A 25865-nucleotide genomic window follows, 5' to 3' on the forward strand; every position below is an offset into this window, starting at 1 on the left:
AAGGTCACAGTAATCAAATTTTAGTCAGTATTGTCAAACTTAAATTTTTGCCTGGTTAAACGTCACCACGATTCTACAAATAAAAGAAAGCTAAATAGTCCAAGATTTTGAAGTGTCAAGTATGTTAAGTTACTTCCACAATGCTTGGAACTGCATAAAATACCAATTTCCAGAAAGTCAAATAGAAGGGAGCAAGCTTGAAGCCTAAGTTATGACAAAAACAGATTTTTGTTTAAAAATTAGCTCTATTAATATAACCCAAGGTACATTTAAATGAGGCACAACATATTTTGCATCAAACAGAAGTGACAGGAAATTCCTTTTCTTCAATAGGTGCACTTAATTAAACAGGATCTTTAAAAATTATTCATTTATATGATATACTTCACTGGCTGGGCCAGTATATGTCACCCTTCTCTAGTAATTCTTGGGAAGTAGTGGTAACCTGCCTTCTTGAAGCACTGCAGTCCATGTAATTTAACTACTCTCAAAATGCTGCCCAGAAGGGAACTCTAGGGTATTCCAAGAGTACAACATACACTTACCGGAATGATACCTTGATTTCAGGGGTTGAAAGGATTTTAAGTTATTAGGAGAAATTATACAAATTAAGCCTGCTTTCTCTAGAAGTTTAAGGGGTGATCTGATCAAATCCTTTAAGTTATTAACAGAATAAATGAAGATAAACTACTTCCAGTGGTTGGTAATTGTCGAACTACTAGGCATAGTCTGAGAATTAGGGCCAGACTGTTTAGGACAAATGTTAAGCAGCACTTAAACACACAAATGGTGGTACATGTTTGGAACTCTCTTCCACAACAGCAGTAGATGCATAATCAGTTGTTAATTTTAAATCTGAGATAGACAGGTTCAGTAATGCTTCACTGCAGTTGTTCCATTCTCATGCAATCCCATATTACAAAAACTTGTGTAATAGCAACGCCATTGAAACTAATTGGGCCTTTAAAAAAGTTGGCGCTTTAGAAACAGTCCCCTCAATTTGTCAATTGCATTACAGTAAATTCACATAACAAAAGATGTTGAGGGATATGGACCATAGACAGGTATATGGAGTGAGGCCACAGATCAGCCATGATTTCCGTTAATGATGGAACAGTCTCAAAGGACTCAATGGTCAATTCACGTCCCTATGATGACTTCACAACATTGAAGTGGCAACAATATTTCCAAGTCAGGCTATTGAATGCCTTGGACAGGATTTAGAGAGGTAATGTACTAACAGAAACAGAAAGGGAGAGGTCACCTTATTGGAAGTTTTCTATCGGCCTCCAAATTGTTCCAGCGATGTAGAGGAAAGGATAGCAAAGATAATTCTAGAGAGGAGTGAGAGTAACAGTGGACTTTAACTTCCCCAATATTGACCAGGAATACTAGAGCTCAAGTAGTTTACATGGGCCAGTTTTTGTTCAATGTGTGCAGGAGGATTTTCTGACATAGTATACAGACAGACCAACAAGAGTAGATGCCATATTGGCTTTGGTACTGGGGAATGAACCTGGCCAGGTATTAGATTTGGAGGTAGGTGAGCACTTTGGCAATAGTGACCATAATTCGGTTATGTTTACAATAGCAATGGGCAGGGATAGGTATGTACTGCAGGGAAAGAGGTAAAACTGGGAGAAAAGGCAACGATGCTTTTAGGCAGGATTTAGGATGGGGAAGGAAACTGCAGGGAATGGACACACTTTTAAGTATGGAGCTTATTCAAGGAACAGCTATTGCAGGTCCTTGATAATTATACGCCTATCAGGCAGGGAGGTAGTTGTCGAGAGAAGGAGCCATGGTTTACTAAAGAAGTTGAAGCTCTTGTCAAAAGTAAGGTGGTGGCTTAGGTGAGGATGAGGCGTGAAGCCTCAGTTAGGGGGCTTGAGAGTTATAAGTTAGCCAGAAAAGATCTAAAGATAGGGCTAAGAAGAGCCAGGAGGGGACATGAGAAGCTGTTGGCAGATAGGATCAAGGAAAACACTAAAAGCCTTCTATAGGTATATCAGGAATAAAAGAATGACCAGAGTAAGATTAGGGCCAGAGATAGTAGTGGAAAGTTGTGTGGAATCTGAGGTCATACAGAAAGCACTTAATGAATACTTTTCATAAGTAGTCACATTGGAAAAGGGCAATGTTAGTGAGAATACGGAGATACAGGCTACAAGATTGGATGGGATTAAGGTTGACAAAGGGGAGGTTTTAGTAATTTTGGAAGATCTGAAAATAGGCAAGACCCCTGTGGCCAGATAGGATTCTCTGGGAAGCCAGGGAAGAGATTGTAGAGCCCCTGGCTTCGCTCTTTAAGTCATCATTGTCAACAGGAGTAGTGGCAGAAGAATGGAGTGTAACAAGTATTGTACCCTTGTTTAAAGAAGGGAAGTAGGGACAACCCTGGTAATTAATGGCCAGTGAACCTTACTTTGTTTATGGTTAAGAGATAGGATTCATAATCATCTGGAAAGGAATAATTTGATTAGAGATAATCAATACGGTTTTGTTAAGGGTAGGTCGTGCCTCACTAACCTTATTGAGTTATTCAAGGTGGTGACCAAACAGGTGGATGAAGGTAAAACAGTTGATGTTGATGTATATGGACTTCAACAAAGCGTTTGATAAGGTTCCACATTGTAGGCTATTGCACAGTATGCAGACTTTTGAGATTGAGGGCGATTTAGCGGTTTGGATCAGAAATTGGCTAGCTGAACAAAGACAGAGGGTGGTAGTTGATGGGAAATGTTCATCTTTGAGCTCAGTTACCAGGGGCAAGGATCTTTTTTGGGGCCATTGCGGTTTGTCATTTTCAATGATCTGGACGTGGGCATAAAAGGATGGGTTAGTAAATTTGCAGATGACACTAAAGGTAGGCAGAGTTGTGGATAGTGCCAAAGAATATTGTGGGTTACAGAGGGACATACAGAAGATGCAGAGCTGGCTGAGGGGTGGCAAATAGAGTTTAATGCAGAAAAGAGTGTGAGGTAGCTCACTTCAGAAGTAATAACAGGAATGCACACTGAGCTAATGGTAAAATACTTGGCAGTGTAAGATGAACAGAGAGATCTCGGTATCCTGGTGTTCCTGAAAGTTGTCACCCACTTGTTAAGGTGACACATGGAGGGTGGAGAGAAGGTGGAGAGTTGACTTAATTCAGATGAGTAAGATAATAAGAGGGTTAGACAGGGTGGACAGTGACAGCCTTTTTCTTTGGATAGTGAAGGCTAACATGAGTGGACATAGATTTAGGACAGATATCAGGGGTAGTTTCTTCACTCAGTAGTAGGGGTGTGGAATTGCCTGCTTGCAATAGTAGTAGACTTGCCAACATTAAGGGCATTTAAATGGGCATTGGACATACATCTGGATAATAATAGAATAGATTAGGTTAGATGGGCATCAGATATTTTCATAGTGTGGCGTAACATCGAGGGCCGAAAGAATGTAACAGCACAGTACAGGCCTATGTTCTAATGTATTCATTGCTCTTGTCCTTCTGGATGGCAATGCCCGTGGGTTGTTGTCAAAGGAACCTTGATAACTACTGTAGTATATCTTGTAGATAGCACACAGTACTGCAACTGAACATTGGTGACGCAGGGAAAGAATGTTTACATATATACTGCCAATCAAACCAGCAACTTGTTCATAAATGGTGTCAAGCTTTTCAAGTGTTCTTGAAGGTACACTTATGCAGGCAAGTGAGAATTATTCCATCACACTCCTGATGTAAGTCTTATACATAGTGGACAGCCATTGCGGAGCCAGGGGGTGATATACTTGCCATAGGATTCCTAGCCTGTGGATGCAGACAGGTAAATAATAAACCTGATAATGTAGATGTTCCTACCAGGGAAGGAGCAAAACCTGACCTCCTGTGTAATACAGACAAGCCAAGTGACTAAAGTGATAGTAGGGGAACACTGAGGCAAAAGTGAGGACTGCAGATGCTGGAAACCAGAGTTTAGATCAGAGTGGTGCTGGAAAAGCACAGGTCAGGCAGCATCTGAGGAGCAGGAAAATCGACATTTCGGGCAAAAGCCCTTCAAGTGATAGTAGGGGAACACTGAGTCTAGTAATCAGATTTCTACTTGTTTTAAAATAGTTATGGAAAAAGATAAGCCTTCCATAAAAATTCAAGTTTTGTTTTTAAATTAGAGTAAGCCAAGTTTTAATGGTATGATTAAAAAAAACTTTCAAAAGTTGGAATCAACTGCTCACTGGTCAAGGGACATCTGATAAGGGGAAGGCTTTCAAAAATGTGATAACCGGCGTTCAGTCATTATGTTCTTGTTAGAATGAAAGGTAAAGCTCGTATGATTACAGATGAATGAAGGATATTGAAGTGCTAGTCACGAATTTTTAAAAACCACAAATACAGACAGCGGACGTCAAATGGATCTCTTGAACAGTAAAGAGTATAGGGGCATTCTTAAGAGGGAGATAAGGAAGGCAAAAAGGGAATATGAGATGGCCTTGGCATGTATGGTTAAGGATAACCTAAAGAGATTCTACAAGTACATTAAGAGCAAGCAAACAACTAGAGAGCGAGAGCGAGAAAAAGAAGTGGACCCCTCAAAGATCAAAGAGGTCATCTTTGTGTTGAATTTCAGGAGATGAGACAGATAGTAAATGAATATTTTATGTTAGTTTCTACTGTGAAGAAATGGAGGCTAGAGAACTCCAGGAAATAAATACTGATGTTTTGAAAACAGTTCACATTACAGTGCTGGAGATCTTAGACAAAATGTGGATAAATTTCTGGGACCTGATCTAGACTATCCCAGAAGGTTGTGGGAAGTAAGGCAAGACATTGCATAGCCCCTTGCACAAATATCTATATCATTTCTAACTACAGGTGAGGTGCTGAATGTTTGGCGAGTACAGTCAGTTCTTCTGTAACACGATGGTTGCACTCTTGTGCAACCCTGCATTACAGAAAAATCACGCTTTAGAAACAGCGCTTCAAGTGTTGGCAATGTAATCGCGTTACAGCTAACACACATTTCAAACGTTTATGCTTTAGAAACAACATCCCCAATTCGTCAATGTTATAGCAAATTCGCATTGACTAAATGCGCGTTGTAACTGAACAACCTGTCGCAAATTGTGCGCCTTCATTGAGAAAGAGCTGAAAGGAGAAGCCTGGCAACTGTAGACCTGACTTTGATAGTTGGTAAGATATTGAAGGCAATTTTGAAAGACAGGATTTACATGCACTTGGAGAGGTGAGGAGAGGAATGGCTAGGGACAGTCAGCATGGTTTTGTGAGGGAAGTAGTGTCTCAAACTTGATTTGAGTTCTTGGAGGAAGTGACCAAGAAGATTGATGAGGGCACAGTGGTTGATGCTGTTAACTTGGACTTCAGTAAAACCTTTGACAAGGTTTCCCTATGGTAGACTAATGCATAAAGTTAGATCACACTGAATTCAGGGTGAGCTTGCCAATTGAACACAAAATTGGCTCAAAGACAAGAGACAGTGATGGTCCTGGCTTGTGTTTTGGAATGTAGTCCTGTGACCTGCAACATTTTACAGGGATCAGTGATGCATCCACTTTTGTTTGCCATTTATATACATGATTTAGATGAGAATATAGATGGCATTGTTAATAAGTTGGCAGATGACACCAAAATTGGTGATACAGTTCAAAGTTTGGGAGAAGATTTGTAGCTCGGGTGCTCGTTGTTGTGGTTCTGTTTGCCGAGCTGGGAATTTGTCTTGCAAACGTTTCGTCCTCTGTCTAGGTGACATCCTCAGTGGTGATACAGTGGATAGTGAGGGTTATCTAAGATTACAAAAAGATCTTGATCAATTGGGTCAATAGGCTGAAGTGACAGATGGAGTTTAATTTGGATAAATGCAAAATATTGCATTTTGGTAAAACAAACAAGGGCTGGACTTTTACAATTAAAAGTAAGCCTTGACTAGTGTTGTAGAACAGATACCTAGAATTTCAAGTTTATAACTGCTTGAAATTTGCATCACATAGATAAGGTGGTTAAGGCAGTATTTAGCATTGTTGCCTTCATTGTTCAGATCTTTGGGGAGAGGAGTTGGGACATTATGTCCTGGATATAAAAGGACAGCGGTGAGACTTCTTCTGAAATATTCTGTCCACATCTGGTCACCCAGTTATAGGAAGGATACTATTAAGCTGAAGGAGGTTCAGAAGAGATTAATCAGGATGTTGTCAGGAGGAATGAAAGGTTTGAGTTAAGAACCTGGATAAGCGTGTACCTTTTTCATTGGAGCATAGCAGGTTGATGGGTGATTTTATATTCAGGTTCATAAAATCACGATAAGCTGAGTGGCAGATGTTGTTTTCCCGAGAGTGGAGGATTTCAAGACTAGGAGGCATTATTTTGCGAGGAGAAAGATTTTAAAAAGGCAGGAGGAGCAATTTTGTGTTTAAAAACAGTGGTTTGTGAAAGGAATAAACTTCCAATAAAAGTGGTGCATGTAGGTACAGTTACAAGGTTTAAAAAGACATTTGGGTAAGTACAGGTTGTTCTGCTGTAGTGCAGGTTTCATCAGCATCAATTGGCTATCATGTGACTGATAAATTGTGGACATTGGATAACACAACCTTTCTATTGAACGAGGTCGAGAGTGTGGTGCTGGAAAAGAACATCAGGTCAGGCAGCATCTGAGGAGCAGAAGGATTGACGTTTCAGGCATAAACCCTTCATCAGGAATGCAGCTTTTCTATTGAACGGGTATAGTGATTGTCTATTAGCGATCTTCTACAACACGATTTTTCTGTAGTGGTTTTCCATAGCACGTTGCTGCAAAGGAACACAACTATTGCTTTATAGCAGAACAACCTGCATTTGAATAGGAGGGGTTGGGAGGGATTTGGACCAAGTGTAGGCAAGTGGGACTAGTTTGGTTTGGGAACATGGCTGGCGTGGACTAGCTGGACTGAAGGGTCCTTTTCCATGTTGTATAACTTCATGACTCAGGTCAGAGACAAGGAACTTCGCATCAACTTGCCCGATTCCAAAAGTCTGTCCAACATGCATAAGGCATATATCAAAATATAATCGAATATGCTCCACTTGCCTAATTAACAGACTCCAATAAAACAAGAGCAGCAACAGAGTCCAACGGAGCATAGCCAACCCTACATTTTCAAACATTAACTCCCAACACCAGCAATAACACAACAGCAGCAGTGGTATCAAGGTACACTACAGAAATTCACCAAGACTCCTTAGACATCACTTTCCAAACCACAACCATCACTAAGGACAAGAAAGCAGATACAAGAGAACACTCTTACTTGAAAGTTCTTCTGCAAGCCACTCACTGCAATTTGAAAATAAATCTGTTCCAGGGGCCAAAAGTTTGGAATTCCTTGTTCAAGGAGGTAGCTGACCACCACCTTCCTGAGGGCAACAAGGGACAGGCACTAAATTGCTGGTTAGCCAGAGATGCTCATGTCCCATGAGTGAATAAATTAAAAAGAAAATGCTGCACTAGACAGCAAAGCTCACATCCCCTGAATAAATAACAAACAATGTTTAAAATCCCATCATGCACTTAATAATGCACCTTGGGCTGCAGTATGTAGCATCTCTGCCATAGAGCAAGAACCTTCAGATTCAACTCCAACTGCAGACTGCATGACACATGAGGTGCTCATAATCTATGATATCAATTTGCAAAACTTTGTTATCTTATTACAAACTTAGGGGACTTAGCAGACTTTTCGGACCACACCCCTCAACTGGAAGAGATTGAAGTTTATAGCAAAGGGCTCAATTTCTACCGCACCACTAAAAATGGACCCCATGAGTCTAGCAGCAGACACAGAAGAACTCATTAGATGAATGAAACTCTTAATTCTTTCAAAATGCCAGCAGTGATCTCAATGACTCCACCAAACTAGAAGAGTCATCACAGGGATCCACAGAGAAGTGACCAAAAGAGGCGTTGACTTGGACCCCATTGGAAAGTCGCTGCCCTGGGCTTGACACATATGCGCAGTCAGGAAATGTTTGAATGCCAGATTCATAAGCCACACCCACAAGAGCAAAACATCACCCAAACACAACACGCCATCCACGCTCTACAGACCAATCGCAACAATGTCATCAAACCAGCTGATAATGGGGAAGCCACAGTCATTCAGAATAGAACAGATTACTGCAAAGTGTACCAACAACTGAACAACCAGGAACACTAGAGGCAACTACCGGTCGATCCGACCAAAACACACACCAGTGAACTAAAAATATTGATCAGGACTTTGGATCCAGTCCTTCAGAGTTCCCTACACGCCCTCATCCCATATACTTCACGGAACATCAAGAGGTTCTTCATCCTCAAAAGGTGTTCAGGAGGTGGGGGGGGGGGGGGGGGGCGGGGAAAACAGTCTCAGCACCAGGAAAGTATGCAGAACTGCTCCTGCTGCAGACGATGGGGGTTGATGTCACGGAGGAACTCCAGGAGGTGAAGGGCCAGCAAGCCTCGCTCTTTGGCTCAGAGGCCTCCAAGATAATCTTCTGGTCCAGGGTCCACTCAGTGGAGCAGGACAAGACATGCTCACGTTTCTTCTTCCAGAAGGTGCATAAAGAGAGCTCCACGCTCAGCAGCCTGAAGGAAGAAGATGGCTCGATAGCGTCATCTCAGGCTGACGTCATGAGGATCAGCAAATCCTTTTTTGCCAGTCTGTATGACGCGAAGCCAACCGACAGCTTGGCCTCCCAGTCCTCGATCACGGAGGTCTTAGACAACAGAACATGGGAGAGGCTGGACCAACTGCTATCTCTGGATGAGCTGACCAAGTCCCTCAAAGAATAAACTCCTGGAAGCAACGGCTTACCGGTCGAGCTCTATTCTGTTCTATGGGACTTGATTGGCCAGGACCTGCTGGAGGTGAATGTCAGTATGCTTCGGGCAGATACCATGAGGAAAGGCATCATCACCCTCATCTACAAGCGGAAGGGGGAAGAGGGAGGAACTCAAATTGGAGACCAATCTCACTATAGAATGCAGATTGCAAACTTCTGTCAAAGGTATTCGCCAACTGGGTCAGGTCTGCTCTAGGGTCAGTGATTCACCCTGACCAAACCTGTGCTGTACCGGGCAGGAAGATGGCGGAGAGTATCACACTCCTCAGGGATACGATCGCCTACGTGCAGGACAAAGGGTTGGACACCTGCCTCATCAGCCTGGAGCAGGAGAAAGCCTTTGACAGGATCTCACACACATATATGAGAGATGTTCTCTCCAAAATGCACTTTGGGGAGGGAATCTGCAATTGGATCAGACTGCTCTACACCAACATTGTCAGTCTCCATCAATGGGTGGGAATCAGATAGCTTCCCAGGTCAGATCTGGAGTCAGGCAGTGCTGTCCTCTCGCTCCCGCCTTGTTTGTGTGCTGCATAGAGCCGTTTGCAGAGTCCATCAGGAAGGATGTGAGCCTGAAGGGGGTGACTATTCACGGCAGTGGGGGCCTGCAGGTTAAGGCCTCCCTGTACACAGATGACGTCGCCGTTTTCTGCTCGGATCCACAATTCATCCACGGACTCATGTGCATATGTGACCAGTTCAAACAAGCCTCAGGGATCAAGGTCAACCGAGGCAAGAGCGAGGCCATGCCTTCAGGAACTGGGCCGACCAATCCCTGATCCCCTTCACCGTCAGGACCGACCACCTGAAGGTGCTGGGGCGTGCGCCAAGTCTTGGGAGGAGCGTATCAGCAAAGTGAGGTAGAATCTGGGCAGATGGAGTTACGGTCGCTCTCCATCGCAGGAAAAAAACCTGGTCATCAGGTGTGAGGCACTGTCATTGCTGTTATACGTGGCACAGGTCTGGCCTATTCCCAGAACCTGTGCCACTGCAGTCACCCGGGCCATCTTCCAATTTATATGGAGATCAAAGATGGACCGGGTCTGAAGGGACTCTATGTATAAAGATCTGGGCAACGGGGGATAAAGCACACCCAATCCCACCCTCATCCTGATGGCCACCTTTGCGTGTGGTTGCATCAAGCTGTGTATGGACCCATCAAGCTGTGTATGGACCCCCGATACGCAAACACCAAGTATCACTGCGTACTGAGGTTCTACCTGTCTCCAGTGTTACGAAGGATGGGCCTGGCCTCACTGCCGCGGAACGCTCAGAGTAGTTGGACTGTTCCTTATCACCTGTCTTTCGTGGAGAAGTTTATGAAGAAAAACACCTTTGACCACAAGTCCATCAGGAAGTGGTCAGCACGTAGAGTCCTTGAGACCCTTTGGGAAAAGGAGAGGGCGGATCCTTTTGAGCAGTTCCCCGAGCAGACGGTCAAAGCCATTTGGCAGAATGCCTCATCGCCAGAACTTTCCAACAAGCACCAAGACATGGCTTGGCTGGTGGTGAGAAGAGATCTGCCTGGAGATCCTTTAGGCACACATGGGCTCTCTCCCGCAATGCACACTGCCCTCTAAGCGGCTGCGGGGGAGGAGAGGAGACTGTCATACACCTCCTTCTGGAATGTGCCAATGCAGAAGTAGTCTGGGGAGGAATGCAGTGGTGTTCGTCGAGGTTCGCCCCAAGTAGCGCCATGACGCAAGACTCTGTGCTCTAGGGTCTGTTCCCCAGGATGCACACCGAGACGAACATCAATTGTGCCTGGAGGATCATAAACTCGGTGAAGGATGCTCTGGGCGGTCCGAAACCTGTTGATCTTCCAGCTGAAGGAGTTGACCCTGACTGAGTGTTGCAAACTTGCACATTCCAAGGTCCAGGACTAAGTGTTGAGGGATGCGCTGAAGCTTGGGGCAGCAGCCACCGATGCACAGTGGGGAAAGACCATCGTGTAATATCTGCCTGTCTGAGAAGAACAGGGGGCCCACTCAGTCATTTGGGCTCTGCTGACGCCTCAGCAAAATATATGGATATGATTGATAAATGTACAGACCTGTATATACAAATGATAAATTCTGATCTCTATATGCAAAGTGTTTATATATGTATGGCATGACCAACTGTACAGGCCATCAAATTATTTTATGAATAAAGTATATTTTTGGGAAAAAAAAATCTCACGAAGGCGACTTCTACTGCCTTCCAAAGATACACAAAGTCAACACACCTGGACGTCCCATCATATCAGGCAATGGGACCCGCTGTGAGAACCTCTGGAAACCAATTGTACAGGGGACCCCCAGCTTCTGTTGCGACACTACAGATTTCTTACAGAAACTCAGCACCCACAGACCAGTTGAACCAGGAACATTCCTTGTCACAATGGACATTTCAACACACTACACCAGCATCCCCCACAATGATAGCAACGGGGCAACAGCCTCAGTACTCAACACCAACAACTGCCAATCTCTGAGCACCATACTACAACTCATCCGCTTTATCTAGACCACAACGTTTTCACCTTTGACAACCAATTCTTTATCCAGACACATAGAACGGCCATGGGGACCAAATTTGCACCCCAATATGTCAATATCTTCATGTACAAATTTGAACAATACATCTTTTCTGCACAGGACATCCATCAGCACTATACACCAGATATACTGATGACATTTTCTTCTTCTGGACCCATGGTGAGGAGTCACTGAAACAACTACAGTGATGCCATGGAGTTTCATCGCACCACCATACTTATCATGGACCATTCTTTAGTACCTGTCTCGTTCTTGGATATATGCATCTCCACCAAGGATGGGCACCTCAGTACCTCACTCTGCCACAAACCCACAGATAGCCTCACGATGCTGCACTTCTCTAGCTTCCACCCAAAACATATTGAAACAGCCATCACCTACAGGCAAGCCCTCCGCATACACAGTATCTGCTTGGATGAGGAGGAACGTGATGACACTTGAAAGTGCTCAAGGATGCCCTCATAAGAACGGGGTATGATGTTCAAGTCATCAACCATCATTTCCAATGTTCCATAGAAAGAAATTGGAATGACCTCCTCAGGAGAGGAGATGACAGGCTGCAACAGACAGGGTTCCCTTCATTGTCCAGTACTTCATGGGAGCTGAACAACTAAGTTAAGTTCTTTGCAGCCTGCAACACATTATCGATGACTATGAGCAACTCGCCAAGACCTTCCCCACACCTCTTCTTCTCACCTTTAAACCATCAAACCTTAAACAGATTACGATTCATAGCAAACTACCCAGCTTTTAGACCACCACCACCGTACAACCCTGCCACAGCAGCCACTGCAAGACGAGTCAAAGTATTGACACGGGTAACAACATGACACGTGGGGATACTCCCACCATGTATGCAGCAAGTACTAATGTGACTCGGCCAACGTGGTCTCTCTCATACACTGCAGGCAAAGATACCCGGAGGCATGGTACATTGGCAAGACGGAGCAGACACTACGCCAACTGATGAATGGACATGGCCCAACAATCACCAGGCAGGAGTGCTCCCTCCCAGTCGGGGAACACTTCAGCAGTACAGGACATTTGGCCTCAGTCTGGAATGTTCAGCCTTGGACCTTCGAGTGACCATCCTCCAAGACTGACTTCAGTCTTGGCTGAGCAGAAGCTGATAGCAAGTTTGGTATCTATGGGAATGGCCTCAACCAGGACCTTGGGTTCATGTCACACTACAGGTGACCCCACTGCACTATACACTCTCCTTCACACACCCACACAGACCCTCCCTCATACACAAACTCTGATACGCACATACATACACCCCTGTACTCACATCGACACACACATCCTCTCACATTTAACCAAGCTTACACACACGCTTATAGGGTGAACTTGTTTTTGCAGAATTACATTTTATTTTGCTGCATGAATCCATATAAAACTCTGTAGAACTATGCAGAGTGTTTGGTCAGTCTGACATAGCATTGGGACACAGACAGACTTCACACTTGTTAAAAACCTGAGCTACCTTGAGAATGTAATTTAAATGTAGTTCTGGAATTTACATATCAAAAAGAACAAAAACCAGAAAATCCCATTATAAAAGATGAAAGTTGCAATCTAAGATTGTTTACTGTATCACATCTCGACGACACTGGACTCCTTTGGCTATAAATTCTGTGAGCATGATCTTAACCTCCACCACCAACTGAAGAAGGAGCGCGCTCCATATGCTCGTGCCTCCAAATAAACCTGTTGGACTATAACCTGGTGTTGTGAGATTTTTAACTTTGAAATAAGCATATGGTAAATATTAAGAACAAGGAGAGTCTCTTGGTCAGACTTGTGTGATGTGGAATAGTGTGCCACAATCCACAGTTTTCAAAAAAAACAGCTAGCAAATTCCACACACACCACACCCCTCTGCCCTGTCCATTATAGATTGTGGAAAGTAGCATTAAGAATCTGCAACAAGGATGAGCAAATATACCAATAACTAATTATTTTCAACTCTCACCGATATGAGCATTTGTTTTTCAAATGTTTAAACAGTTGGCTATTTAAATAACATCAGTTTAAAATATTACACTATTGACATTGTGTCCAGAAATATTTACATTTACTCTTAAAGTGCAAGTTAAGGACTTTAACATGAAAATACGTTGTTTGGCCGCAGCAGTTGAAATTGCCTGAAATTTGGGTTTCCCTCATGTAAATAACACCCCATCCCCTAATAGTGTCCTGCTCATCGTTTTTCAAATGCTTGCCAAGTCTCCACACCTCCACAGGAATCTAAGCCCAAGAATGTGTAAAAACCCACAAGCTACAATACAAAAACAGAAGTAGGAGTACACATTTTTGAATTACTTAACTCAAAATTAAGTGCCCGAAGATAACCAACTCAAACAAAATATTGTTAATGTGGAGAAACAGAAAATGCGTTTGTAGCAAGTGTGTGTAATGGGCTGGATTTTCATGGCTCTGAGGCATGGCTGGAAAAACAGGTTGGGTGGGGTGGCCAGCAGTTCCTCTTCCATTTCCACAATAGGCCACTATCACATCAGGGAAAAGACAGAAATCCTGACTTTTTCTGAAAAAAATGACAGCATTTTGAGTTCAATGTCATGGTTAGCTTTGTTAATTTTCATGGACATTGACATAGCAGCATGGTGGGGGAAGAGGAGGGCCAGGTGGGGGAACAATGGCTTGGAGCCAAGATGAGTTTACAAAGTAATTTGAAGTAATTTCAACCTCCTTCACTATTCACCAAGTGATACAAGTTGCATATGTTCATTCAAGTGAGCATGACAGCCCTGTTGCATCTTTTCTCATTGCTTTTGCATCTTGGACATCGACTGAGGTAACAGTAATGAAACCTTTTTCCTATTGACATGCCCCAGAAAATCAATGTACCTCTTCCAAAACTTACCATCCACCATATCCTTCTCCTTTGTGAATACTGATGCAAAGTATTCTTTAAAAACCTCACCCACTACCTCCAACTCCATGCACCAATTCCCTTTCTCCTAGAGTGGACCTACTTTTTCCCTAGCTACCCTCTTGCTCTGTACATGTATAAAATATCTTTGGATTTTCCTTAATACTGTTTGCCAAAGACATTTCATGGCCCGTTTTAGCCTTAATTCCTTGTTAGAATTCTTTCCTGCTCTTTGTTCTTCAAGGATTCAGTCTGTCATCAGTTTCCTAATGCGTGCTTCCTTTATCCTCCCGGCAACTTCTCATGATCCAAGGTTCCCTGACCTTGCCATCCTTATTATTCACTTTCACAGGAACATGCTAGTCCTGAAGTTAAATCTACTGGCCTTTCAAAGATTCCCACATGACAGATGTGTATTTACCCTCAAACAGCCAATCCATATTTCCTAGTTCCTGCCCAATATTGTGATAGCTAGCCTTCCCCCAATTTAATACTTACACCTGAAGACTACCTTTGCTCTGATCCATAAGAGATTTAATACTTATGGAATTATGGTCATTGTTTCCAAAATACTTCGGCACTGAAACTTTGATCACCTAGCTGGGCTCATTCCTCAATACAACGTCTTTATGGCCCCTTCCCTATTTTGACTATACCTATTGTTTTAAAACAACATCCTGAACACACTTAACAAAAACACCCCCATCCAAACCATTGGCACTAATAAAGTCCCAGTCAATAAAAGGCAAGTTAAAATCACCCATTTGTTTTTAACTTTTCCCATGTGTCCACATTTGTTCCTCTATCACTTGTTGGGAGGTCTCCAGTACAATCCAGTCAAAGTGATTACAACCTTTTTATTCCTGAGCTCTACCCATATGGCCTCACAGGTTGAGTCCTCCAAAGTGTCCTCCCTCTGTTGTGATATTCTCCCTTATCATTAACGCAAACATGCCCCCTACCCCACCTCTCTTACATTCCCCTCTCTTACCTGAAATACCTATATCATGGAACTTTAAGCTACCAACCTTGTCCCTCTCTCAACCAAAGTGCTCCTATTTCCCCTTAGGCTAACACTTTAAAGTGGCAAACCCAATTTTAAGCCTTTTAAAAGCTGGGGCCCTGCAAAATCTCACCTCTGAGCAATTTCAAGACAAAATCATGATCACAATAAGGAAAACTTCCATCTCCTAACCTCCGCTTCCAACCTGAAAATCTAGCACAATGTTTCAGGTCACAACCTTCTTTTATGAAGGATGAAATCAGCATATTTCTGCAAATCAGAATGAAAATTCAACTGACCGTCAGAGAAAAAGTATCATCAGAAAACAACTCACAATCAAAATCCAAATTCCCATTTATTTGGGAGTTAAACACCAACAATTAGTATTAATGATAAAATACAGAAATTTTCACCCTGATATTTTAAAAGACCCGGATTTGATGACGACAAAACCTAAAACGTAATGAACAACTTCGGATGATAGTGACAGACTTGTCCTTATCAACTTCAAGGAGAGACAGAAAGGTTGTTGAAATAGACATTAAGCTAGTGTACTTAAACAGAAGTGCATGATCCATTTTGGTAGAAATGACAAGTTGAGACAATTAAATTAAATGGTATGTTTGTGAATAAGACACAGAAGAATCAGAGAGGTCCACACATAGCAGTCTTTAAAAGGTAGCAAGGTGAGTTTATATAATTCTTAAAAAAGGCCGACAGGATCCATGACTTGATAAACAGAGGCATACAGGCACACATTAACTGCAAAGCAAATGGAGAGCAGGGAGGACTCCAATATCACATTTTAATGCAGGGTGCTCATTCTCCATTTTACTTGTGGCTTGATATCCAAAATTGCAGATGCACACAATAGAAAGCAAATTCCAGTAGTTCAAAAGGCAAATCTAAGGTTGGACACTGAAGGAAGTAGAAGCAAGAGTGAACGACGTTTGCTGCATCGATGTACAGCAAGGTGTCAGCAAGTGAAAACAAACACCCTACTGTTACAAAACAAAATGATAGTAGCATTGTCTTCTGCTTTTCCTGTTCTGACTGAATCATTAATGTAATTTTGCATTGAAGCCATGAGTAAGTACACTTATCTGCACATTCACGTCCAACTTGTGTGTAGTCTTCCATTGATTCCTCATTCGACCATATTAAACAAACTCTACCACATTACTTTTCACAACCATTACCTTCAAGCCGACGACTAGCAACCTGAGCACACAAGACAAATCAGGCAGCATGCCTTAACGACTAATAAGAGTTTTGAAGGAGGGTCACTGGACACAAATGTTAACTATGATTTCTTTCCACAGATAATGCTAGACCTGAGACTTTCAAGCAATTTCTATTTTTGTTGCCTTAATTAATTACTACTGTCCAGCAGCTCTGACATCCATTATGAAGTGCTTCGAAAGGTTAGTAATGGCACTCCAGCCTCTCAGATTGCCTTGATCCTCTAGGATTCACCTTCCAAAACAGGTCCATGACAGATACCATCTGGATAACAAGGACACCTACATCAAACTCCTATTCGTTGGACTACAACACCATGATTCTAACCAAACTCATCTCTAAACTCCGAGATCTAGGACTCAGCTCCCCTCTAGTCAACTGTATCCTTGACTTATTGAACCACAGACTGCAGTCAGTAAGAGTAGGTGACAATAGCTCCTCCACGAATATCCTCAACACCAGTCCCCACAAGGCTGTGTACTCAGCCTCTTACTATACTCCTGACACACACACAAACACAAACAAACAAACAAACAAACAAACACACACACGCGCGCGCGCAGTGGGATGAGGTGGAGATGGTTGAGAACTTAAAGTTTCTAGGAGTAAATATCAACAAGCTTTTCTGTCCATCCAAGTCAATGCTATTGTCAAGAAAACACACCAATGCCTCTACTTTCTTAGAAGGCAAATGAAATTAGAAGACATGTCTGCAATGACTCTTACCAATTTTTAATTATGTACCACAGAAAACATCTTATTCAGACGGATTAAAGCTTGGTATGGCAACTGCTTTGCCCCAGACTGCAAGGTATTAGAGAGTTGTGAACACAGCCCAGGCCAACATTCAAACTCTATTTATACTTCCCGCTGCCTCAGGAAAGCAGCCAACTGAATCAGCCTCCCTCCCGAGTCAGTTACTCTCCCCTTTACGCACCAGGCAAAAAAATACAAAAATTTCAAAACATTTACATGTAGTTCTGAGATAACGCGTGTTTCAGCTGCACCATTTGGCTATAACATCACTGAAGAATTAGGGAATGGTATTTTGGAGAACACTCATCTCCATCAGCAATAAAAGGAGGTGGTAAGAGAACGCAGGAGAGGTTAAAATCTCCAGCACAGATATAAATAGGACAGTGTATGGAAAGAGTTATCAGTCAAATTTCAAGCACGCCGGACAAACTGATGTCAAAAAGAGGGATGGTTAATACAGACTGAAGGTGTTATATCTGAACACATTCAGTTTAGGGAATAAGGTAAATGAGCTTGTGGTGCAGATAGAAATTGTCAGGTATCATGTGGTGGACATCATGGAGAAATGGCTGCAGGGCAAACAGCATTTGGAGTTGAATATTCAAGGATACGCGTCTTATCGAAAAGATAGACAAATGGACAGGGGGGTGGGATTGCCATTGTTAGCAAAAATGAAATGAAATCAATGATCAGATGGCATAGAATCTGCGTGGGTGGAATCGAGGAACCACAGAAGTTGAAAGACCATAGTGGGAGTTGTGGGTATGTTCATCGAGCTGGGAAGTTGATGTGCAGACATTTTGTCGCCTGTCTAGGTGACATCTTCAGTGTTTGAGAGCCTCTGGTAAAGCGCTGGCGTATTCTCTCTTCTGGAATTTATTTGATTCAGTTCCTGCTGCTTCCAGTTGCTAGTTGTAGTGGCTGGTATACTGGGTCCAGGTGCTTGCTGATGGAGTCCATTGATAAGTGCCATGAAATTATCTGACTGATCTCGGTTTGGCTCGTGCTATGGCCATTGTGTTGTCCCAGTCAAATTTGCAGCCCATCATATGTACGTGCGGCTAAGAGTGAGAGCTGATTGTGGCATTTAGTGACTGGTTGGTGTTCATGGATGCAGATTGCTAGTGGACTGTTTGCTCCATATATAACGTGCAGTTTTTGCATGTAATCTTATAAATTGCATATGTCTTACACATGGTGGGTATAGGGTCTTTGTTCCTGTTGAATTGGAGCATGGTTGTCAGTTGATGAGCTGTCATTAATCACAGTGGTCGGAGAAGTTTGACAGTCAGTTCAGAGATGTTTTTATGTAAGGAAGCGTGGCTAATGAGTTAGGTCGTGGTACATCCTCATCACATTGTCTGTCTGCTAGGCATTTGCGGATGAAGTTGCAAAGATATCAGTTCTTGCTATGAGCCAAGAGATGGGTGAGCCCACAGATGTGCCACTGATCTGTTCATATATTTGGCTGAATGTGAAGTGTGCCGTCAAGCACACTTGCAATGGGAGTATGCATTCCTAGTGGATCGGTTCCCCATGTTGTCTGTTCTGCTTATCCAGGAGATTGGCTATTGTCTCCCTGGCTAGAGTTTGTCAATTGAAGTGAACAGTGCAGTTCCATCAAATGAGACCAATGCTTCATCCTTGTCGACATTTAGGTTCTTGATCTTGTCAAGGAAGTCCTATGATGATTGTATGGAATGCTTGGATCCGATGATAAAGATGCTGCAGTTTCTGTTGAAGTTATTTTGCCAGTTTATACAATGGCGTTCCAGGGAGTGCTCTAATGAGTCCAAGCGGTATGTCTGCTTTGCGTACTTTGGGTAATCCACAAAATCTTGGGGTGTTGTTGCTTTCTAAGTCAAGCAGAGGGATACAGATCCTTAGAAAAGAAGCGACAGGTTTAGATAGAGGATCTGAATTAGCACAGGCTTGGCCGGACAAAGGGTCTGTTCCTGTGCTGTAATTTTCTTTGTATAAGATAAAATAGGGTAAAGTCAGCAGTGTTTCATCGAAGGGAGGCCTCTCTATGACTCTATATGAATGCACAAAATGGCCAAGTCAGTGAAATTTAATTGTAACAATTAAGTGAGTGCCATTTACTCTGTGCATCTTAACCAGAAGGCATTGACATAACTCCAGAGGTCAGTATCCTGTCACCAAGTCTCTTTTTCATTTAGTGTAAACAGTCTTTGACTTCGTGACACTCTGGTACCTTACTCTGAAGCAGTACTATCTTTGATAGTCATCTTTTTATGTCATCCAGGAGTCCACTGAATGGACCAGATTAACAGACTCAATCAGCGAACTCATTTTAAAGATTAGAGATTTTTTACAGATTACATTAGTGTGGAAACAGGCCCTTCGGCCCAACAAGTCCACACTGACCCGCCGAAGCGCAACCCACCCATACCTCTACATTTAACCCTTTCCTAACACTACAGGCAATTTAGCATGGCCAATTCACCTGACCTGCACATCTTTGTGATGTGGGAGTAAACCGGAGCACCCGGAGGAAACCCACGCAGACACAGGGAGAACGTGCAAACTCCACACAGTCAGTCGCCTGAGGCGGGAATTGAACCCGGGTTTCTGGCACTGTGAGGCAGCAGTGCTAACCACTGTGCCACCATGCCACCCTGGTTACAATCACTATATCCCTCCAAATTCATAGACAGAGGACATGTATTTTCTTGCAGAGCCTCCTGGGGAGTTTTAGCACCAGGTCAGTTTCCTCCAACTCAGCATCTGAGATGGGTGGCATATTAAAAAAAAAGGAGCCTGCCTCTGTAGAATTTCATTCACCTTTTCTGGTGACCAAGGCTACTTCATCATGCCCATTTTGGATTCAGAGGACTTGGTAACACTGAGTGGATGTACTCACAGGTTCCAGCAGCCTTTCTGAAGGTTCAGAGGGGCAGGGCAATTTTACTCCCCCAGTCTGTGAATTCACAACTTTCATATGGTTCATATCTTGTTCAGAACAGTCACGTTTACCCAAACTTTATCAGTCACTGGTCTGGACCTCATGCAACCATGTATCTTAGCCTTGTGGGGTCATTTCTGTGATTCCATACCAAACTTTGTCCTCTGTGTTACACATGACTATCCAAAGACCATTTAAATGTCCTTAAAGTTGGCAAGTCTATTAGTTTCAGGTAGTGTGTTCCACACACGTACTAGTCGGAGTGAAGAAGCTACCCCTGGCATTGGTCCTATATCTATGACCCCCAATTTAAAGCTATGTCCCCTTATTCAAGCCACCACCATCCGAGGAAAAAGGCTCTCACTGTCCACCCTATCTAACCCTCTGATTGTATGTCTCAAGTCATCTCTCAACCTCCTTCACTTTAACGAAAACAGCCTCCAGTCCCTCAGCCTTTCCTCAGAAGGCCTTCCCTCCATATCAGGAAACATCCTAGTAAATCTCCTCTGAACCCTTGCCAAAGCCTCCACATCCTTCCTATAATGCGGTAACCAGTACTGTAAGCAATTACTCCAAGTGCAGCTGCAACAGAACTTTGCACAGCTACACGACCTCATGGTTCTGAAACTCAATCCCTCTATGAATAAAAGTTAACACACCATATGCATTCTTAACAACCCTATCAACCTGGGTGGCAACTTTCAGGGATTTATGTACATAGACACCAAGATCTGTCTACTCATCGACACTACTAAGAATCTTACCATTAGCCTAGTTCTCTGCATTCCTGTTGCTCATTCCAAAGAGAATCACCTCACACTTTCCCACATTAAACTCCATTTGCGAACTCTCAGCCCAGCTCTGCAGGTTATCTATGTCTCTCTGTAATCTGCAGCATCATTTAGCACTATCCACAATTCTAGTGACCTTAGAGTCATCCAGAAATTACTAACCCATTCTTCGACACCCTCATCCAGGTCATTTATAAAAATGACAAAACAGCAATGGCCCCAAAAAAGATCCTAGTGGCACACCACTGGTAACTGAGCTCCAGGATGAACATTTCCCATTAACCACCACTCTGTCTTTGTTTAGCTCGCCAATTTCTGATCCAAACGGCTAAATTTCCCTCAATTCCATGCCTCCTTATTTTGTGCAATAGCCTACCATGGGGAGCCCTATCAAATGCCTTATTGAAATCCACATATGCCACATCAACTGCTTTACCCTCATCCACCTGTTTGGACACCTTCTCAAAGAACTCAAACATTTGAGGGGCACAACCTACCCTTCACAAAACAGTGTTGACTATGCTTAATCAAATTATTCCTTTAGAGGAATCTAAATCCCCTCTCTTATAACTCTTTCCAAGATTTTACCCACTACCGCAGTAAGGCTCACAGGTCTATAATTACCAGTGTTGTCTCTATTCCCCTTCTTAAACAGGGGGCCAACATTTGCTATCCTCCAGTCTTCTGGCACTATTCCCGTAGACAATGACGACAAAGATCAAAGCCAAAGGCTCAACAATCTCCTCCCTTGCTTCCCAGAGAATCCTAGAATAAATCCCATCCGGCCCAGGGGACTTAGCAATTCTGGAAAGTGTGAAAATAGATAACACCTCCTCCTTGTGAACCTCAATCCAGTTTAGTGTAGGTAGCATGTATCTCAGTCTTCTCCTTGACCAGTCTTTTTTGTTAGTGTGAATACTGACAAAAACCAGATTCATTTAGCACTTCCCCTAACTCCTCTGGCTCCACAACTTCCCACTACTATCCTTGATTAATGTAAGATCAGGGCCATTCTTTTGTTCCTGACATACCTAAAAAAGCTTTAGGGTTTTCCTTGATCCTATCCGCCAATGACATCTTCAGTCTGGAAACTTCTGAATGGCCCTGAAGGAGTTCAGCCAATATTTGACAGCAACATTTACTCAGAACAATCCTTCTGGCTCCCCATAACAATATGCCATCCTCTACTGTTAGAGTGTCTCTCCAGTTCCAAAAAGGTTTTAATTCTAGTTGTGACAGTCCTTTGCTTTACCCCATCAATATCAGTTGTTTCAGTTTTGAAGGGACTGGATCTTTGTGTCCAAAGTCAGATATTGTCAGCTTTTTTCCACTGGGGATACCACCAGTGGCGTAACTGTGAATAGGAGGCAGTTCAATGCATCCATATTCATTACTCTGCCTCCCAGAGGATGATGTTCTAACTTATAGTTAGAAGCATTTAATACAGCCCACCATTGAACACTGCACAAAGCTTTGGATTGCACTGTCTTGTCCTCTTCAAGCACACCTAGCAGGTATTTGTGGTCCATGATTATCACAAATTTTCATATATTAAAAGGAGTTGGTGACTGTCTTGTCCTCTTCAAGCACACCTAGCAGGTATTTGTGGTCCATGATTATCACAAATTTTCATATATTAAAAGGAGTTGGTGACATTTCTTGACTCCAAATATGACTGCCAATCCTCCTTTGACTAGCTAGGCATATTTACGCGCTGCATTAGCCAAAGTCTTGGATACATAAACTATAGGATGTTCCCCTCCATTGGGCCACCTCAGAGTTAATACAACTTTGTTGCTGTACAGGGAGGCATCCTATGTCAATACTAGATTTTTCTTGGGATCATGGCGTGCAAACACTTGAGGATGCTAGCTGTTTCTTTACTTCATGGAATGCTCAGGCTTGTCTATGCGGCCATTTCCAAGGCTGACTCATTTTTGAGTGTTGATGCAAAGATGCCAGGATGGATACCAAGATTATGTATGACTTTCCAGAATAATTTACCAGCCCAAGAAATAACCTGAACTCCTGGACAGACGTGGGAGCCAGGGCACCTTTACATTGCCTTAACTTTATCTTTAAATGCCATAACCCTGCCTTATCAACTCTGTCCTAAGTAGGTCACTTGTGAGGTCTAGAACACATTATTCCCTTCTCAAGCATACGCCTGCTTTCAGAAAACACCTTAGGATGATATCAAGGTGTTCATTATTAGTGTTCGTTGCTATTAGGACATTATATAGGTAAATGACAACCTGAGGTAGACCTTGTAAAACATTTCCATCATCTGCTAAAAAACTGAACAGGCTGATGATACCTCAAATGGCAGTCTCATACAAATGTATGTATATTAATTGCAGCATTCTTCTGGGAATTCTCGGCTAAATGGCGTCCAACTTCATGAAGGACTGCATCCCCTGCCAGCTTTGGTACACAAATCCGCTATGTGAGGGATTAGGTATTTACTGCAAAAAGCGATTTACTGTTTGCTTAAAATCCACACAAAGGCGAACCAACCCATCAGGCTTCAAAATCAATATGACCGGTGCTGCCCATTCCGCAAATTGGGCTGCTGTGATTATTCTTTCACTTCTCAGCTTTCTGCCTCTATTTTTGCCCTTAAGGCAAACAGCACTGAGTGGGCCTTGCAGAATTGTGGAACAGCTTCCTTGTCAAAACACAAGGTAGCCGTACTCCTCTGCTAGGCCTTTGATCTTCCTGGATTTGTGGTGCTGGAAGAGCACAGCAGTGTAGGCAGCATCCGAGGAGCAGTAAAATCGACATTTCAGGCAAAAGCCCTTCAGATCTTCTGGGTATTTAATGAGGACTTCACAGCCTTACGGGCAGAAGTCAGAGCACCTGGAAATGAACAAATGAGTAAAACAGTCCAATTTGTAGAATAGGCAGCACCAGTCATTAATTCTGAAACACTGAGTCAGTTCAAAAATATAGCCCTCCCTGATACGCTCACATATTTTACACTCTGTTCGAACAAAAGACCAGCAAAATGGTGTCACCTACACCACTAGCCTCAGATGCATCTGCTCCCTCAGTTACTACTGCAGTTGTCAGATCAGCCTTCAAGAGTGAACTCACTGAAAGCACTGGCCCAGATGGAGTGCCTGGCTATGCACACCAGCTGGCCAGAGTATTCGCTGACATCTTTAATCTCTCCTTGCTACAATGTGAAGTCCCCATTTGCTTCAAGACCATCATCCTGGTACCAAAGAAAACACATGCAATGTGCCTCAATAACTACTGCCTAATGGTTCGGACCTCCATAATTATGAAGTGTTTTGCGAGGTTAGTCATGGCTCATGTCAACTCTAGTCTCCCAACCTGGCTTGATCCCTTGCAATTCATTTACCATTGCAACAGGTCCAACGCAGATGCCATCTTCTTGGCCCTACAGTCATCCCTAGAATATCTGGAATACAAGGATACCTACATCAGGTGCGTACTTATTGACTGCAGCTCCGCCTTCAACACTAATTCCAACCAAATTAATCTCCAGACTCTGAGACCTAGGTCTCTATTCCAACCACTGCAACTGGATCCTGACCCCCAGATCCCAGTGAGAATAAGCAACACCATCTCCACGACAATGCTCAACACTAACATCACATTAGACTGCGTGCTCAGCCCATTATACTCCCTGTACACTTGCAGCCGCGTGGCCAAATTTCATCCAAACTCCATCTACAAGTTTGCTGACACCACCACTATTGTCGGTCAGATCTCAAACAATGAGACAGAATCCAGCAAAGAGTGTGCGCTCGGTGGCATGGTATAAAAAAAAACAACAAATCTCTCCCTCAACAGCAGCAAAACTGAAAGAGCTGATCATAGACTTTAGGAAACAAGGAGGGCACATCCTTATTTACATGAATAGAGCTGAGATGAAGATAGTTGAGAGCCTCAATTTCCTAGGTGCGATGATTACAGATCTGTCCTGGACCACCCACGTTGATGCAACGGTCAAGGTGGCATAATGATGACTCTTCCTCCTCTGGAGGCCAAGGAAATTCAACATGTCCATAAGGACACTCATCAACTTCTTCAGATGCACCGTAGAAAGAATTCTATCTGGATGCATCACGGCTTGGCATAGCAAGTACTCTGCCCAGGACTATAAGAAACTGGAATTGCGACACAGTCCAGTCCTTCACACAAGCCAACCTTCCACCCATTGACTTCATGTACACTTCTCGTCACCTCAAAAAGGCAGCCAAAGTAATCAAAGACCCTTCCCACCCTAGTTATAGTTTTTTGCAACCTCGTTCATCACGCAGAAAATACAAAAGCTGAAACACACACACTAACAGTTTCAACAGCTTCTTTTGATATTTGACTTCTGAATGGACCTCTCAAATCTCATGCTGATCCTGCTTTTTGCACAATTTTGTGTAACTTTGTATCCCTTGCTGTGTTCTATCACCCTACGATCTTTCTACGGCATGATCTGCCTGTACTGCAAACAAAACAATACCTAGGTACATGTGACAATAAATCAACTCATTCATTTTCTAATTGAGAAGCGTTCTTCCAGTTGAGGCAAATCTCTCTCAAACAGGTTTTGCCCTATCAGGCTCAGGACTGATAACTGACCAGATGCTTTTCAGAAGAGATCAGAACTGAAGTTATATTTTTATTCTGTAAAGATTCCGGTACAGGTCTTCAGCCTGGTCAAGGCCTTGTGCAAAGTTAAATACTGGCATCTAAAGTCAGTGTTATTAAACACTGGTTCCATGATCACTGATACAGACGGTGTCGACTTCCATTTGAAATGCATGATCATTTAATTGAACGCTTATCTTGATTGGTTCTGATTTTGATGATGCTAAGTAACTTAAC

General features: G+C 43.0%; 1 protein-coding gene across 2 annotated transcripts in view; it reads right to left on the minus strand.

Moving 5' to 3' along the window:
* Nucleotides 1-25865, minus strand: part of dazl (deleted in azoospermia-like) — a 172142-nt gene that overhangs the window by 79944 nt on the left and 66333 nt on the right. The window lies entirely within an intron of this gene.

This window comes from Chiloscyllium punctatum, chromosome 8 (assembly GCF_047496795.1).
Source record: "Chiloscyllium punctatum isolate Juve2018m chromosome 8, sChiPun1.3, whole genome shotgun sequence".
In the NCBI taxonomy this organism is placed as follows: Eukaryota; Metazoa; Chordata; class Chondrichthyes; order Orectolobiformes; family Hemiscylliidae; genus Chiloscyllium; species Chiloscyllium punctatum.